An 18,004-nucleotide genomic window follows, 5' to 3' on the forward strand; every position below is an offset into this window, starting at 1 on the left:
TAAATTCAAAAACATTGAAATTCTACCAACCAACTTTTCAGACCACAAAGGTATAAAACTAGAAATAAATTGTACAAAGAAAGCAAAAAGGCTCACAAACACATGGAGGCTTAACAACATGCTCCTAAATAGTCAATGGATCAACGACCAAATTAAAATGGAGATCCAACAATATATGGAAATAAATGACAACAACACAAAGCCCCAACTTCTGTGGAACGCAGCAAAAGCAGTCTTAAGAGTAAAGTATATAGCAATCCAGGCATATTTAAAGAAGGAATAACAAACCCAAATGAATAGTCTAACGTCACAATTATCAAAATTGGAAAAAGAAGAACAAATGAGGCCTAAAGTCAGAAGAAGGAGGGACATAATAAAGATCAGAGAAGAAATAAATAAAATTGAGAAGAATAAAACAATAGAAAAAATCAATGAAACCAAGAGCTGGTTCTTTGAGAAAATAAACAAAATAGATAAACCTCTAGCCAGACTTTTTAAGAGAAAAAAAGAATCAACACACATCAACAGAATCAGAAACGAGAAAGGAAACATCACGACGGGCCCAACAGAAATACAAAGAATTATTAGAGACTACTATGAAAACCTACATGCTAAGAAGCTGGAAAACCTAGGAGAAATGGACAACTTCCTAAAAAAATACAACCTTCCAAGACTGACCAAGGAAGAAACACAAAATCTAAACAAACCAATTACCAGCAAAGAAATTGAAGAGATAATCAAAAAACTACCAAAGAACAAAACCCCCGGACCAGATGGATTTACCTCGGAATTTTATCAAACATACAGAGAAGATATAATACCCATTCTCCTTAAAGTTTTCCAAAAAATAGAAGAGGAGGGAATACTCCCAAACTCATTCTATGAAGCCAACATCACCCTAATACCAAAACCAGGCAAAGACCCCATAAAAAGAAAATTACAGACCAATATCCCTGATGAATGTAGATGCAAAAATACTCAACAAAATATTAGCAAACCGAATTCAAAAATACATCAAAAGGATCATACACCATGACCAAGTGGGATTCATCCCAGGGATGCAAGGATGGTACAACATCCGAAAATCCATCAACATCATCCACCACATCAACAAAAAGAAGGACAAAAACAACATGAACATCTCCATAGATTCTGAAAAAGCATTTGACAAAATTCAATATCCATTCATGATAAAAACTCTCAACAAAATGGGTATAGAGGGCAAGTACCTCAACATAATAAAGGCCATATATGATAAACCCACAGCGAACATCATACGGAACAGTTAGAAGCTGAAAACTTTTCCTCTGAGATCGGGAACAAGACAGGGATGCCCATTCTCCCCACTGTTGTTCAACTTTGTACTGGAGGTACTAGCCACGGCAATTAGACAAAACAAAGAAATACAAGGAATCCAAATTGGTAAAGAAGAACTTAATTCACTATTTTCAGATGACATGATATTGTACATAAAAAACCCTAAAGACTCCATTCCAAAACTACTAGAACTAATACCTGAATTCAGCAAAGTTGCAGGACACAAAATTAAGACACAGAAATCTGTGGCTTTCCTATACACCAATAATGAACTAACAGAAAGAGAAATCAGGAAAACAATTCCATTCACAATTGCATCAAAAAGAATAAAATACTTAGGAATAAACCTAACCAAGGAAATGAAAGACCTATACCCTGAAAACTATAAGACACTCTTAAGAGAAATTAAAGAGGACACTAACAAATGGAAACTCATCCCATGCTCTTGGCTAGGAAGAATTAATATAGTCAAAATGGCCATCCTGCCCAAAGCAATATACAGATTTGATGCAATTCCTATCAAATTACCAACAGCATTCTTCAACAAACTGGAACAAATAGTTCAAAAATTCATATGGAAACACCAAAGACTCCGAATAGCCAAAGCAATCCTGAGAAGGAAGAACAAAGTGGGGAGGATCTCGCTCCCCAACTTCAAGTTCTGCTACAAAGCCACAGTAATCAAGACAGTTTGGTACTGGCACAAGAACAGAGCCATAGACCAGTGGAACAGAATAGAGACTCCAGACATTAACCCAAACATATATGGTCAATTAATATACAATAAAGGAACCATGGACATACAATGGGGAAATGAGAGTCTCTTTAACAGATGGTGCTGGCAAAACTGGACAGCTACATGTAAGAGAATGAAACGGGATCACTGTCTAACTCCATACACAAAAGTAAATTCAAAATGGATCAAAGACCTGAATGTAAGTCATGGAACCCTAAAACTCTTAGAAAAAAACATAGGCAAAAATCTCTTGGACATAAACATGAGCAACTTCTTCATGAACATATCTCCCCAGGCAAGGGAAACAAAAGAAAAAATGAGCAAGTGCGACTGTATGAAGCTGAAAATCTTCTGTACAGCAAAGGGCACCATCAATAGAACAAAAAGGTACCCTACAGTACGGTAGAATATATTCATAAATGACAGATCCGATAAAGGGTTGACATCCAAAATATATAAAGAGCTCACACAGCTCAACAAACAAAAAGCAAATAATCCAATAAAAAATGGGCAGAGGAGCTGAACAGACAGTTCTCCAAAGAAGAAATTCAGATGGCAAACAGGCACATGAAAAGATGCTTCTCATAGCTAGTCATCAGAGAAATGCAAAATAAAACCACAGTGAGACATCACCTCACACCAGTAAGGATCACCACCATCCAAAAGACAAACAACAACAAATGTTGGCGAAGTTGTGGAGAAAGGGGAACCCTCCTACACTGCTGGTGGGAATGTAAGCTAGTTCAACCATTGTGGAAAGCAATATGGAGGTTCCTCAAAAAACTAAAAGTAGAAATACCATTTGACCTGGGAATCCTACTCCTTGGAATTTACCCAAAGAATACAACTTCTCAGATTCAAAAGATATATGCTCCCCTATGTTTATCGCAGCACTTTTTACAATAGCCAAGATATGGAAGCAACCTAAGTGTCCATCAGTAGATGAATGGATAAAGAAGATGTGGTACATATACACAATGGAATATTATTCAGCCATAAGAAGAAAACAAATCCTACCATTTGCAACAACATGGATGGAGCTAGAGGGTATTAAGTTCAGTGAAATAAGCCAGGCAGAGAAAGACAAGTACCAAGTGATTTCACTCATATGTGGAGTATAAGAACAAAGAAAAACTGAAGGAACAAAACAGCAGCAGAATCACAGAAACCAAGAATGGACTAACAGTTACCAAAGGGAAAGGGACTGGGTAGGATGGGTGGGAAGGGAGGGATAAGGGCAGGGAAAAAGTAAAGGGGCCTTACCATTAGCATGTATAATGTGTGTGTGTGGGCATAGGGAGGGATGTGCAACACAGAGAAGACAAGTAGTGAGTCTACAGCATCTTACTACGCTGATGGACAGTGACTGTAATGGGGTTTGGGCGGGGGACTTGGTGAAGGGGGGAGTCTAGTAAACATAATGTTCTTCATGTAATTGTAGATAAATGATAACAAAATGAATTTTTTTTAATGGTGCAAAAAAAAAAGTAAGCTTGCTTGAGGACAGATACTCACATGAGGTTTTGAAAATAAGTGTCACATTTCTTTGTGACTGTGAAAACATAAAGATCATTTCTTTCATGTCAAGTGGTTGAAGAGTTGAAATTCAGTGATACATTCAGTATCTTAATGCAGAGCATTTTTAATGATTTTTTACTGAGGTTATATTTATACACAATTAAGTTCATCCATTTGCAGATTAATGGATTTTTGTAAATGTATACTGTTTAATGTGTACAGATTAATGGATTTTGGTAAATTACAGTTGTATATCTACCAGCACCGTCAAGGTACAGGACGGTTCCTCCCCTAGAAAGTTTTTTCATGCTTCTTTGTAGTCAGTCCCTTTCCAGATCCCTGGGCACAGGCACTCCCTGTAGTTTTTACCTCTCCTAGAATTTTCTATAACAGGAATCATACAGTGGGTAGAAAGAATTCACTTAAATTCTTTCACTTCTCATAATTTTATATTCATTCTTGTTTTTGTATATAATCTTTTGTTTCTTTTTATTGCTGAGCAGGTCTCTCTAGCATGGATATGCTGGTATTTGTTTATTCACTTTTTTGTGGACTTTTAAATTGTTTCCCAATGTTGGCTATTAGACTTATTCACATTAAGTCTTTGGACATATATTTTCATTTATCTGGGATAAATACCTTGAATTGGAAGTACTAGGTATTATAATTGTGTATTGAACCTTATAAGATACTATCATATGGCTCACCAAAGTGACTGAACCATACTTCATTTTAGTGTATGGGAGTTCCAGTACTCCATATCTTGCTAGCGTCTTATACTGTTGATCTTTTTAACTTCAGCCATTCTGACGAGTCTCCTTTAAATTTTCATTTCCCTGATGATTAGTGATGTTGTGCGTCTTTACATAAACCTATCTTATCTGAACCATTTGTTTTAATCTTTTGCCCATTTAAAAAAACTTACTGAGCTATAATATTTCTTTATATGCTCTGTACAAGACCCTTTGTCAGTTTTTTTCTCTTCAAATTCATGTTTTTTATGTTCTGTTCAAGAAATCTGCCTAATTCAGTGTCAGAACCCAAGAAAGTCTCATATTTTCTTCTAGAAGCATAGTAGTGTTAACTCTTATATTCTGATACATATTTAGTTAATTTCCTATTAACTAAATACTGTGAGATATGTGTTGTGGTTTATTATATTCTGTAAGGTGATCCATTTGTTCCACCACCATTTGTTGAACAGACTTTCTTTCCCCCCCATTCAGTTACCTTGGCATCTTTATTTAATCAGTTTACCATATAAATGTGGGTGTATTTCTGGACTCTGTCCTTTGCTATTGAACTGTATGTCTGTCCTTACACCAATACCACAGTGTCTTGATTATTGTATCTGTATATCTGGAAATCAAATAGTATGGGTCCTCAAATTTTATTTTGCTTTTTCAAACTGGTTTTGCCAGGTCCTTGACTTTATAAATTTTAAAATCCACTTAATTCTTCAAAAAGCCTTTTAGAATTTTGATAAGTATTGGATTGAGTCTGTAGATCAATTTGGAGTTACTTACCATGTTAACAATATTACGTCTTCAATTTATGATCATGGTTCATCTCATTTTTACTTATGTCTTTTTTAATTTCTCTAAGCAATGTTTTGTAGTGTCATTTCCCTTCAGCCTAAAGAATTTCCTTTAGCATTTCTAGTAGTACACAGAGATAACTACTAAGTTGTAAAGTATAAACTCCTTATTTGAAAACATCTTTTGTATACTTGTTTTATTGCTCTTCCCAAAGAAGTAGTGAAGGATGATAAAAGAATATATTATATGGATTATGTAAGTAGAGATAACCAAAAACTTAATAAAAGACTGTGAAGAAAATCCCAACCTATTCAGTATTACATCTCCTTCCCTGCTTCAGTTGATGGGTCAATCATCAGACCACAAAGCATTGGTGGTTTCTGCAGCTCTCTTTTTCTCTACCTCCCTCTTACCACCCTTATGGCTCCCTTAAGAAATTACCTTAAGAAGATATTGGAAAATTGGCACTAACTGGTGAAGCTACTAGAGAACATAGCAACTGAAAAGAGATAACCTACACATTCCCCTAAAAGCTGTATACAAAATTAAGTTTTACAAACATACAGTCACACATATTCTTCATTTATACTAGCCTTTGCTATTGAACTATATGTCTGTCCTATATGGTGTAACTAGCAGTTAGAAAATATAAGTAACTGTAATGACAATGAAAATGTAAAATGATAAACAGAAACTGTATGGTACTAACAATTTTAATTGAGATCCATTAAAGCCCACTTGGATAAACGTAAAGCAGTTCCTAAAAGAGAAGACTGAATATTTAATAAGTTATAAGGATTACTTCTTCCTGAATTGTTTTCTAAATGTAGTGCTCTTCAGATCAAAAACATACTGTTATCTTTGGTGAGCTGGTAGTGATGGGAAAAGAACTAAGTGATTTTAAATATGATCTGAAAGAATAAAGCTAGAATGGCCAGCACATAGTGGAAAATACAAGTAACGAAACCCCCAAATACTAAGACTTATTATAAATATATGGTAAGTTTTAAGGTATGATACTTATGATGTGTTTTTCAGTTCTTCTATTAAGGAGAGAGAGCTTTTAAAAAACATAGTTACTACTACTACAGAGTCAAAAGCTCTGGGAGCATGTTCTAGGCATGTATACTTTTAAGAAGCTTACAGTAGATTCTGATACAACAGAATCACCTCTGGCCATGAACCATCCAGTCTGGGTGGACCGATTACTGTATACTGAAGGAAACAACTCCTAGGAGATACAAATTCCATTTTAAACCTCTAACTTTATTCCTATTTAGTTCTGGGCGAACCACTTGTTCTTTAATAAGTATGGGAAATAAGTGCAAATAAGAACAATGGTTTTTGATTGACAGAAGGGTATGTCACTTCATTTTGTTATTTTTTGCCATTGCGTATATTAGAATTCAGATGTTGGGGAAAGGAAATGACATGAATTGTTCTCTTTAGATTCTAATCTCCTGGCTATTGTATTAGCCTTATTAGCTCTATGTCATACATGAACTTTCTTGTTCTTTTTGGTTCATTTAATTTTGTTATATGTATGTACAGCTAGGGAGAATGAGTTATATTTTGTTTATAAGTCATTGCTATAAATTTTTAACTTGGTGACCAGATGCATTTGAAGAAAGTACATGATTTATTATATTTTTCATTTTTGCTTATTCTAGATAAAAACAATAAGCAAAACAATCATTTAATTGGTGAAAATTACTTTAAAACAACCATTTGAAATCTAGAAATAGCTGTCTTGAGGGGTGTACAGCAAATGGAGAATCATTTCAAAAATTTACTTACTCTCAGTAGGAATAATAAGAGTCTGTGCCATTTGAGCCATCACCCACTTTTACCCACCTCCCCTCCCCTTGAGGGAATCTCTACTCTGAGCCAGAGCTGACTGTGGGCATCTCTCATACCTTGGAGCTTCATATTACAGATGCTTTCTTTCTGGCAGATAGGGTTCAAAAGGTTTAGGGCTCCCTTCCCTCAATCACTCTTTACTCAAAGTGGAAATTTAGTCTAGGCACAGCAAGTTCAAAATACTGGGCCCCAGTTGCCCAGTGCCATGCCTCACTTACAAGGCAGATGTTCCAAGCCAGAAGGGGTAAATCATCCAAGACCCCCTCTCATGAGCACAGATGTCACTCTGAGAGGAGTGGGTTACTCTCCCAGTCCCCAGTTCTGTACTGTGCCAGGAATGTTCTTCTGAAGGAAGAGTCATGGCTTAACAACAAAGAACTCTTTAGCTCTTCCAAGGTGGGGGACTGACTTTATTTGGAGCAGAGTTTATGAAAAATATGTTGAAAATGATGAAGATTTTTGTGGTGAACAAGGAGGCTGGTAGCTCATAATACTAGTAGCAACAAATGAAATGGCAAACCAGTTAGAAATTTTACAGAGAGAAGGAAAAAACACAGCTAAGCAGAGCCCTCCTGGGGTTGAACAAGCCTCAAAGACTGGTAACACCCTGCCTCTGCAAAGAGGCGTCACTTGCACTGGATCAGATCATGGTGCAACTTATGCCCCAGGGGTTGATAAAAACAGTAAACAGTAGAGGCTAACAGCTGGGTGTGTGATAACCACTACAGATCAACTAGAAGCTTATAAAGAGGAGATCCATGAAAAACTGCCAAGAGCCCAGTTGAACCCACAGTTCCTGGTGGACAGAGAAACTGCACATCTCAAAACCACATCCTCTGAGATGTGGTATCAGAAACCTGCACACTGCCAGGAAACAGACTTAAATGAACTGGAGATAAAGAGGGACATTTTTTAATGATCAGAGGGTCAATCTGTCAGGAAGAAATAATTATATCATCACCTAGAAATAGCCCCAAAATACATGAAGCAAAATGTAACAGAATTGAAGGGGAAAATACACAATTCAACAAAAATTTAATAACCTACTTTCAGTAACAGATAGAGCATTTAAGCAGAAGATCAACAAAGATGGAAGACTTCAACAACACTCTGAATCACTAGACCTAACAGACATCTTTAGAACATTCCGTCCAACAAGACCCATTCTTCTCAAGTGCACATGGAACATTCTTCCAGAGAGACCAAATGAAATGAAGTTGGAATGAAATACATGGAGATTGACACACTTCTAAATAATCAGTGGATCAAAGAGGAAATCACAAAAAAATTAGAAAATAGTCTGAGATGAACTAACAGCACTAAGAAGATAATTTATAGCTGCAAATGCCTACTTAAAAAAATATCTCAACTCAGTACCCTCACTATCCACCTTAAGAGACTAGAAAAAGAAGAGAAAACTAAACCCAAAGCAAGCAGAAAGGAAATCATAATGATTAGAACAGAAATAAATGAAATAGTATAGAAAAATTGAGAAAAACGACAAAATCAAAAGTTGGTTCTTTGGAAAGATCAACAAAATTGATAAACCTTTTTCTAGTGCTGAGAGGAAAGAAGAGAAAACACACAGGTTTTAAAATCACAAATGATACAGGGGAGATCACTCTTGACCTTACAGAAATAAAAAGGATTATAAAGAGAAACTGTGAACAGTATCTGAATGTGACCTTATTTAGAAATAGGGTCTTTGCAGATGTAATGAAGTTAAGGTAATGTTACACTGGATTGAGGGAGCTCTAAATCCACTGACTGGGATCCTTTATAAGGAGAGAGTTGGAGACGCTGACACACATACACAGCGAGGAAGGCCATGTAAAGATGGGAATAGAGATTGGAGTCATGCTGTCACAAGCCAGGAAATGTCAAGGATTGTTGGAAACTACCAAAAGCTGGGAAGAAGCAAGGGAGGACTCTTTTCTAGAGCCCTCAAAAGGAGCATGGCCCTGCCGACACCTTGCTTTCAGACTTACTTGACTCCAGCGCTGTGAGAGAATAAATTACTGCTACTTTAAGCCACCCAGTCTATGTTAATATGTTACAGTAGCACTAGGAGACTAATACAGTCTTCAACAAGTAAACAGATTGAATTAATACTTTTAAAACTATCAAAGAAAATCCCATGGCCAAATGACTTCACTGGTGATTTCTACTAGGTATTTTTTAGAGTTAATACCAGTTCTTCACAAACTTTATATAAAGAGGAAGGAAGGAAGGCTTTCTCATTCTAATACCAAAACTAGATAAAGACATCACAAGAAAACTACAGATCAGTGTCACTTATGAATACCATGCAGGAACCCCTCAGCAAACCAAATCCAGCAACATAAAAACTTATACACCATTACCAGATGAGATTTACCTCAGGAATGCAAGGTTGGTTTAACACCTCAAAACCAAGTTGATGTAATACAGTGTATTAATAGTATAAGTGACAGGAACCACATCATGATCTCAGTAGATGTCCCCCCTAAAAAGCATTTGACCAAATCCAAAAACTTTTCATGACAAAAAACACTGGACAGACTAGGAATTGAAGGGAACTTCCTCAGCCTGACCTACAGGTATACACAGCTAAAGATCATACTTAATGGTAAAACACTCAACCAATTTCCTCCAAAATCAGAAACAAGACAAGACTGTCCACCCTCATTGCTACTACTTCTCCTCCTGTTTTGTTTTTTTTTTTAAACAACAGAGAGTAGTTTGGTAAAGCAAAGTACATGAAGGAGTGTGGGTGTGCTCCAGAGGTGAGCAGCACCATGGAGGGGTTCAGTTGTGTGGTCTTAATAGCTAGAGTTTAAGTAGGGGTGGAATATTTATCGGGTTAGGTGGGGTTTTTCTTGGAATAGAGAGGGGATTTCTGGGAACTAGGATGACACTCTCTTTTTGTCCTTAGATGATCTTCCTTGGAATTATCATGGTGCCAAGGGGTGTGATTTTTAGTATGCTAATAAGCATTTTAATGTACTTTGAGGTGAAGTCAGGGTCAACTTCTCCATGTTGGAACTAGTCAGTTTTGGTGGGTCTGGTATCTATACCCTCCTCTCCACATCCCTTGAGAACAGTTTACATGGAATGTTTAGACTATGAACAAGCAACTAACCAAATGTAAACACTGGCCAAAGTCTCCAACCCCCTCCCTGCTCATATCTGGCTATCTACCTACTATTTACATTCCCCCCATCAAGGAATGTGGACCCTTGAAATCTTTCAAGGGAAAGTGGATCTTAGTCATCTTTCTCTCACTGCTTCCTGCTGAGGAAGGGTGTTGACGCTGCCTGTGGGTCCATCAGTTCCTTGCTGTCTGTCAGGGAGGGGAGGGGTTATGGAATTGTCTCAGAAGTGGCTGAGATGGACAAGGGCACATAAAAGGAGGATGCAGCTCAGTTGTGGGGTTGCTGATGTGCATCTTCAGCCATGTGAGGGATGGGTTGAAATCCTTGTCTGAGCAACATCTGGAGTTGGATTTTCTGTAATCTGGAGGAAACAAATTTACCAAGGAGATTAAGAATGCATGGCCCAAATGTGAGGACTAGTAATAGTAAGACCCCAATTGCAATGATGGGGAAAAATAGGAAATGTTTGGAGAGTCAAAGCCAGATATTTTGAGGAAGCCAAAATTCAACATCCAGTCCATTTCACAATGACCAGTATTAGAATTTAATATCCCCAAGGGTGTATTATTGAAATATAATCATTTTCTCTTTAAAATCACCCTTATTTTTATTAGGGGTAACCATACGAAGACTAATTTGTTTGTAAAATAAGTTTAGCTTCAAAACATTTGGCCTCATTATTTACCTAAGTGCAGCAGGAATAGAAATTGATTACTTAACGTCTCTTAAATGCGCTTTGCTGGAACTTTTCATAAGGAATTTCAGATTGAACTCTCAGAGGCCTCTTGTGGTTGGGGAAGTGAAGGCAGGGACTTGCCATCAAGTTTTACTTGCAGTGCCTATAGATTTGAGTGAATTCCTCTCTTCTCAAGATCTCCAAGACATTCTCAGGTTCCTGCGACTGTCAGGAGCCTTACTCACCTGGTAAGGCTTTTAGGGAACCCTATAAGTAAGATACCAGGCCACTTCTTCCAAGCGGCTTTATTGGCTCCACAAAGTCAACCTTAGTTCCTTAAAGCTGTCTGACTATATCTGAGTGTATGTATGTCTCTCTCAAATATGACATTCCAGTAAAAGCCGTGGTAATGTAAACAATGTTTTCAGTTGTGCCCTGTTAACAAGGAAAACAGATTCTTACTGAAATTATGCAAAAAATATACTGCAGTAAAATATAAAAATGCTCACTGAGAGTTTCTAAATTCCGGAGGGATCAGGGAAAGGTCAATATTCTAGTTCTACTTATAAAGGTATAATTTACTAAACTGCTGTAGGTTAGCATAATAGAAAAAGTTAAAACACAAGCTTTTTTTAAGATAAACATTTTAAACAAAAATTGATTAAAATCCTCCTACTCAGACTATTCAGTCTTATGTAATTAATTCTTTTTCTGCTTAAATCCAGTTTTTCTACTAGTTTCAGAGCATAAAACAGTATCTATAAATGACGACTTAAAAATACCAACATTGAAATGTCTGATGAGAGTTTATCATAAGGCAATCGACAGGAAATTTTGTTATTTCTGTAACATAAGAGTTCAGGAATCTAAAGTTTAGTATTATTCATTTGACAGTGCTTCTCAGGCAATTTTACATATCAAATTAGTAAGCCTAATTACTAGCTAAGTAATTCTCCTTTGTGAAGCCTCTGACATGTTCCAGGGAGCCTTTGGAAAATCTCAGAGTTAACTAGAAATAAAAGGATTTTATTTAGAAATTTTATTTGGGGAAGTTTGGGGAAGTTGTCAAAGTTATCGAAAGGTTTTAAGGCATTGCCTAAATAGGACTCTAGGTCACCATGAAACAGTGCTTACCCATTGAACCAAAGTGACAGTAAAAGACTTTAAAGGCAAATACAGGATGTTACATAGTTGTTAGCAAAGCTTAGTTCTTTTCATATTAAGATTTTGTTTTCTTGAGTACTCAAAGACCTGATTCAGATAACATGAAGCACAAGAAATTATTCTGCTAAAACAATTAGGAAAACCCTTCAAAATCTCTTTAATATTAAGAGCAGACCAATAGTTCAAGAAAACTTTGCCCTTTAACAGAGAACAAAATTCTAATCTTGCTGTGTACTTGATATCAAAATTCATTTTCTTCAGTATCAAATGGCATGACCACATTAAATTCGTTTTTCACAAGCATTCTACAACTTTCTTTTTACATTCAGAATTTTCCTCTTTAACCAGTTGTACTTCAGGGAAACAATTACCTTCTTTTCCCTCAAAAGTACATTTCTGGAATTCATCACTCTCATGGTTGCTTGGATTTTCCCCAATTAATATTAGCAAAACAAAATAAACCAAGATGTCTGTTGATCCACTGACCTATGAGGCCCAATTCTTTGGCTTCACACCACAAACTTGCATGCTTAGGATATACATTGCATTTCAAGATTACCTATTTGAAGTGATGCAGACCTGTTGAGCAGGTTATGCTGAAGAAGCTGGATGGCTTCCCGGACTGTGAGATTAACCCAGTTCAGATTCATAAATGCATGGAGAAGTTTCTTTGCTTCATGAAAGGACGTTTTGATAACCTTTTTGGGAAGATGGAGCAGCTGTTCTTAGAGTTGATTTTGCGTATTCCCCCAAACATCTTGCTTCCAGAAGATAAATCTTAGGACACGCATCCTTATAGTGAGGAAGAATTCCAGCTTCTCCAAAAAGAAATTGAGCAATTACAGGAGAAGTATAAGACTGAATTATGCACTAAGCAGGCCCTTCTTGCAGAATTAGAAGAGCAAAAAATTGTTCAGGCCAGACTCAAACAGACATTGGCTTTGTTTGATGAACTTGAAAATGTTGGCAGAGATCATGGGGCTAGTGATTTTAAGGAGAGCTTGGGGTACCTGGTCCAGAACTCCAGAAAACTACAGAATATTAGAGACAATGTGGAAAAGGAAGGCAAAAGATTGAAAATATCTTAATTTCTATGTAGGAAAAGGAACTTGTCAGAAAGTAGAATGGTAAGGGATTTATATCAATGACTATTCTTATTCTACTGAGTTGTAAATTTTATTGGGTTTTCTTTGCTCTGTCTTGTATTCCACATATTTTGGTCCGCCCTCTTGAAGAGTCTGTGTACCACCCTGAACTAATCTTTGCAGCATCTGTTCCATAGGGGCCTCTAGTAGGTGGGAAGGAATTCTTGATTCACTGACAAGTTTTGGGGGCATGATGGAAGAAGTAAAGCTTGCCCTGGCCAGTGATATTTGTGAAAGTTGTAACTAGGTCAAGTGTCCTTTGTAATCTTGATCCTTTTGACTCATTCTCAAATGAGGTCAATGGGGAAAAGGTTAAATGGGTGACTTCTTTATTAACCAGACAGTACACTGTGGGATAGCCAACATGGACTGCTTGCTCTTGCCCAGTAACTTTTCTTTGATGAGGAAGTTGATAACTAGTTGAAAGAAGCAAGTAGCAGAAAAAGCAACCATGTTCTTTAATAAAAGAGAGAGAAGTTACTGTTTCTAAAATAAATCCTTTCCATGACCAAGGCCTTGGTGATGTTAATTTACTGTCTTAGAGCCCAGCAGCGGAAGACACTGGACAAAAAAGCAGATCTTACTGGGATAGAAAAGGAGGCCTGGAACATACCCAGTAGCAAAATAACTATTAGGTATTTATACTATTTTTTATTCATACTTCATTTAGTTTTGGAATCAGCCTTGTACTAATACTTAACTAACTTATTTATTCATGCTCATAAGCATAAAATATTTCGTACCCTCAGTGGGAAATTTTAGCTATATCTTATTCCTCAGTTCAATGGAATCTAATGTTTCCTTGGTAATTAACTCATATAAAATGTTGGGAAAGGGGAAAAATAGCAATAGTTGCTTCTAAGGTATTGCTTGCCCTCCATGTCTTCCTAAAGAGCAGGATTTGAAGTTTCTCCTTTATATAGAAGAGTAACTTAGGGTATTAATATTTGTAATTAAGCATTCATAGATTTAGGAAGCCTGTGTTTATCTGGAATATGTTTATTATCAGCATCCCTTTTCCAATCCTGTACATTAAATATGTATGTTTTAAAAACTTTAATTTTAGATTTTCTGCTGTCTGTATGGTACGTTCTTCACTATGACTTTTTACCCAATTGAAAATTTTCTATATTTTTAAAATCTGTAGCTTATTTAAAATCTCCTAATATGGTAGGGTGAATGGTGATACCCCAAAAGGTATGTTCATGTCCTGATTCCTGGAACCCATGACTAGGCCTTATTTGGAAAAATGGTCTTTGAAGGTATAATTAAGTTATGGATGTGGAGGTAAGGAGATTGGTTTGAATTATCTGGGTGGGCTTTAAATCCAATGACAGGTATCTTAAAAAAAAGAAAAGGCAGAGGGAGATTTGAGACAAAAGAGGAAAGAGGCACTGACCACAGGGGTGGATTGGAGTGATGTAGCCACAAGTCAGGGACGTCCAGCAGCCACCATAAGCTGGAAGAAACAAAGAACAGTTATCCCCATCGTCTCCAGAGCGAGTGTGACCCTGCTGACACCCTTATTTTGGATTTCTGATCTCCAGGACTGAGAGGATACATTGCTGTTGCTTTAAGTCACGAAGTCTGCTGTGGAGCCACAGGAAACTAATATACCTAGTGAAATTCTAATACTGAGATGCTTTTAAGGATGTAGGCTGCTTATTAAGGAAACAACAGCTGAGACCTGGTTGGCCTCAATATGGTTTGTTTGAATACAGTTAAAATATGGACATGACCTGGATGGAAGGGTGAAATCCATAGTGTTGAGAGCTCAGGAGTCCATTTCATATTGAGTAAGTGCTTAATAATTGTTGGATATTAATACTGTTAGCATTTGTCATAGTAGCATCTGCATGAACAAATCGATTTACTTGGCCCCATTGTCTTCTAGTAAATATCTCCCTCAAAAATTCAGAAATCAGAATAATAAACACTTGGTTACCCATTCTGAAAAAAAAAAAGTACATTTCTGTTTCTCATACCTTTTCTTATCAGAACATACATTTTACTTTCCTTGCATGCAGGGATGTTTCCCTTATTATTTCAAGTAGTCTTCATTAAAACTTAAAACACTTAGAAACCTTAGTTTTCAGTGAAAACTAAGAAGTGAGCAATGTCAACTGTTCTAGTAGCATTCTTTAGATTTGCAAATTCATGAATACATTTCATAATTTCTAGAAACATGCTCCTTCATAGTACAGTCTTTCAGAAAGCACAAAATGTTTACTAATAGACCCAAATTTGTTTTTCTCTGTAATACAGAAGCCAAAGGTGAATAAACCTATATTCAGTAGTTAATGTTTCAGTATTTTTATCTTATTTGGAAATGATCTAATTCATTAACTTGACTAATTACTTAGCAAAACGGTTGGATTTCAGATTACTAAAAGGATTTTCCATCTGTTTTTAGGTGTGTATACTATAACACAGAATCACTGTTAAAAAGTTTACCTACTACACCTATTTAGTTCACTTCTTGTTAACAGCCATGCTAGACTACCTACCTGTAAAGGCTTCATTAAACATCAAAGTCATCCATTCTCCCAAGCTTTTTTTTTTTTTTGGAAAGATTTAACAGATAGCATCAACTTTTATGACTTCAGGTAAACCTAGGCAGAATAAAACTTTTCATTTTAATGCTGATAACTGTAAAGGTATCTCTGTCTTAATTAGACTTAAATTAGCATGAATGCTGAATATTTTCAAGCATTTGTCTCTAAACCAGTTAATTTTTAGCAATATCATCTTGAGGTAACATACATGAACACATAGACAGAGAAAGTGATACAAGGATTTTCTAGTTACTAATACCCAGTTGCAAAATGGTGTTGTAATTAAGGGTCTCATTCTGGGGTCTCATTCTCATTCTCATTTTTTATCTTGGTAGTTTGTATTGAGGCCAAGTGGTGTTGCAGAAGGAAATCAGCTTCTTTCTTTTTATCCCATCTAATTTAAAAGTCTCTCAGTTTTTAAGAGTGCACTTGAAGGGCAAGTAGTTTAAGGTACCATTTAGGGCCACGCTGTATTAATTTCTTCTGTTTCAGGGAGTCTACTTTAAAGACCTCCCAAATTTTGAGGATGCACCCTAATGGGGATTCAGTTAGAATGGAGGAGGTGTCACTCATGACTAAGTCAGGACCTGAAAGAAGAAAGGAATTTCCTACTGCGACCAGGGGGAACCAGGCATCCCTGATCCCCGAGGGGCTAGTGGTTGTCCAGGCATCCTGAGAAACCCAAAAATACCTCTAGGCATAGGTCATGTGAGGTGTCCCTCTATACCTGGCCCTATACCTGGCATGCACAGGAGGTCCCATGGCTCACCTGAGCATGCATAGGCATCCCTATGGCTCAGCTCTGTACCCGGCCCCGGCTCTGGGAACAGTAGTGGGGGAGAAAGGGGGGAGGCATCAGGCCCTGAAGTTTGGGATAGACTTCTCTTGACTGAGCATCCTGATAACCTCACTTCTAGTGTCTCTGAGAGGAGATGAAGTGAAGTGTGTCAGTGTGGAGATGCTGAATTAGATGGATTGTAAGATTGAGCCAAAAGCCAAGTTCTCATTCTTGGCAGTCTCTTAGGTGCCCTCAAAATGGCTTAAGTCCTAGGCGACCCTGGCTAGCATAGACAGACCCAAAAGACCCACCTGTCCCAAAGAAGAAGGTGATAGGCTGTAAGGTAAGAGAACAAGAGTGTAAAAGTTGGGGGTCCAGATGTGAACGAAAAAGCAAAAGAAGAGAAACAAGTTTGCAGACAGGAGGATAGTCATGGAAGTAAGAGTAAGAAGTGTTAGACTGAGTCACGGAGGAGGTGCCAGGGAGCATCGTGAGTAGAGGAAATGGATCCTTGGAAGTTGAGACTACAACCTATGGGGAGAAGTTGCTGTGAGGTGAGGTGGATTGTTTTGTTTCACAGTGTACCTTAATGCATGGACATTCTCTTGAGGTTGGAGGTGGTCTAGAGCCAATCCAACTTGTTCTGTGACCAACCAAGCTTCACATGGAAGACTTACTGTACGTGGTGACTGCCCTAGTGGCTTTTAAATAGTTAACCCATGCCCACCAAGGAAACGGCAAGAACAACCAAGGATCCAAGAGAAAAAGACAATGAGTGCCTTAAAGTAGCATAGAATTCCTCTTTACCAGATCTAGTGTTAAGAGTCCCTTCATGGTCACCAAAATGTTATCAGGCAGTCCAATCCAGAGAGATCTCCCTGCACACTAGGTGAGACCCAAACCCATGGGAGGGTTTATGATTCTGATCGGGAAAGAATTCACGAGCAGGTCGAGCAGGTACAAGCAAAGAGTAGTTTAATAAAGCAAAGTACACACTCAAGGAGGGAGTGTGGTCATGCTCCAGAGGTGAGCAGCCCCCTCACTACTTCTATTCAGTGTTGTACAAGAGGTTCAAACCTTGGCATTTAGGCTATAAAAAGAAACCAAAGTTATTCAGATTGTAAAAGATGTTAAAGTATCTGTGTTTGCAGATGACATGATATTGTATATAGAAAATCCTAAGGAATCTACAAAACAGAGTTTGAAGTAAATTCAGCAAGGTAACAAAATAGAGCATTTAAAAAGTATTAGTTGTATTTCTACATACTACCAGTGAATAATCTGAACCTGGAGTTAAGAAAATAATTCTATTTAAAATAGCATCAAAAAGAGTAAAATACTTAACAAAATTATGTACATTATAAATTGTAAGACATTGTTGAAAGAAATTAGAGATCTAAATAAATAGAAAAACATCTCATGTTCATAGATTTGAAGACTTAATATTATGAGAATGGTATTACTAACCAAAATGATCTGCAGATTCAATGCATTCCCTGTCAGGACCCCAGCTGGCTTCTTTGCAGAAATTGACAAGCTGATCCTAAAAATCATATGGAAATTCAAGGAGCTCCAAATAGCCA

General features: G+C 37.1%; 1 protein-coding gene and 1 pseudogene across 10 annotated transcripts in view; both read left to right on the forward strand.

The window, feature by feature from the left end:
- LCOR (ligand dependent nuclear receptor corepressor) overlaps window positions 1-18,004 on the forward strand; it is a 192,359-nt gene that overhangs the window by 121,583 nt on the left and 52,772 nt on the right. The window lies entirely within an intron of this gene.
- LOC118912935 (protein MIS12 homolog) lies at window positions 12,361-13,069 on the forward strand (annotated as a pseudogene).

Source organism: Manis pentadactyla, chromosome 8 (genome assembly GCF_030020395.1).
Source record: "Manis pentadactyla isolate mManPen7 chromosome 8, mManPen7.hap1, whole genome shotgun sequence".
Classification (NCBI taxonomy): domain Eukaryota; kingdom Metazoa; phylum Chordata; class Mammalia; order Pholidota; family Manidae; genus Manis; species Manis pentadactyla.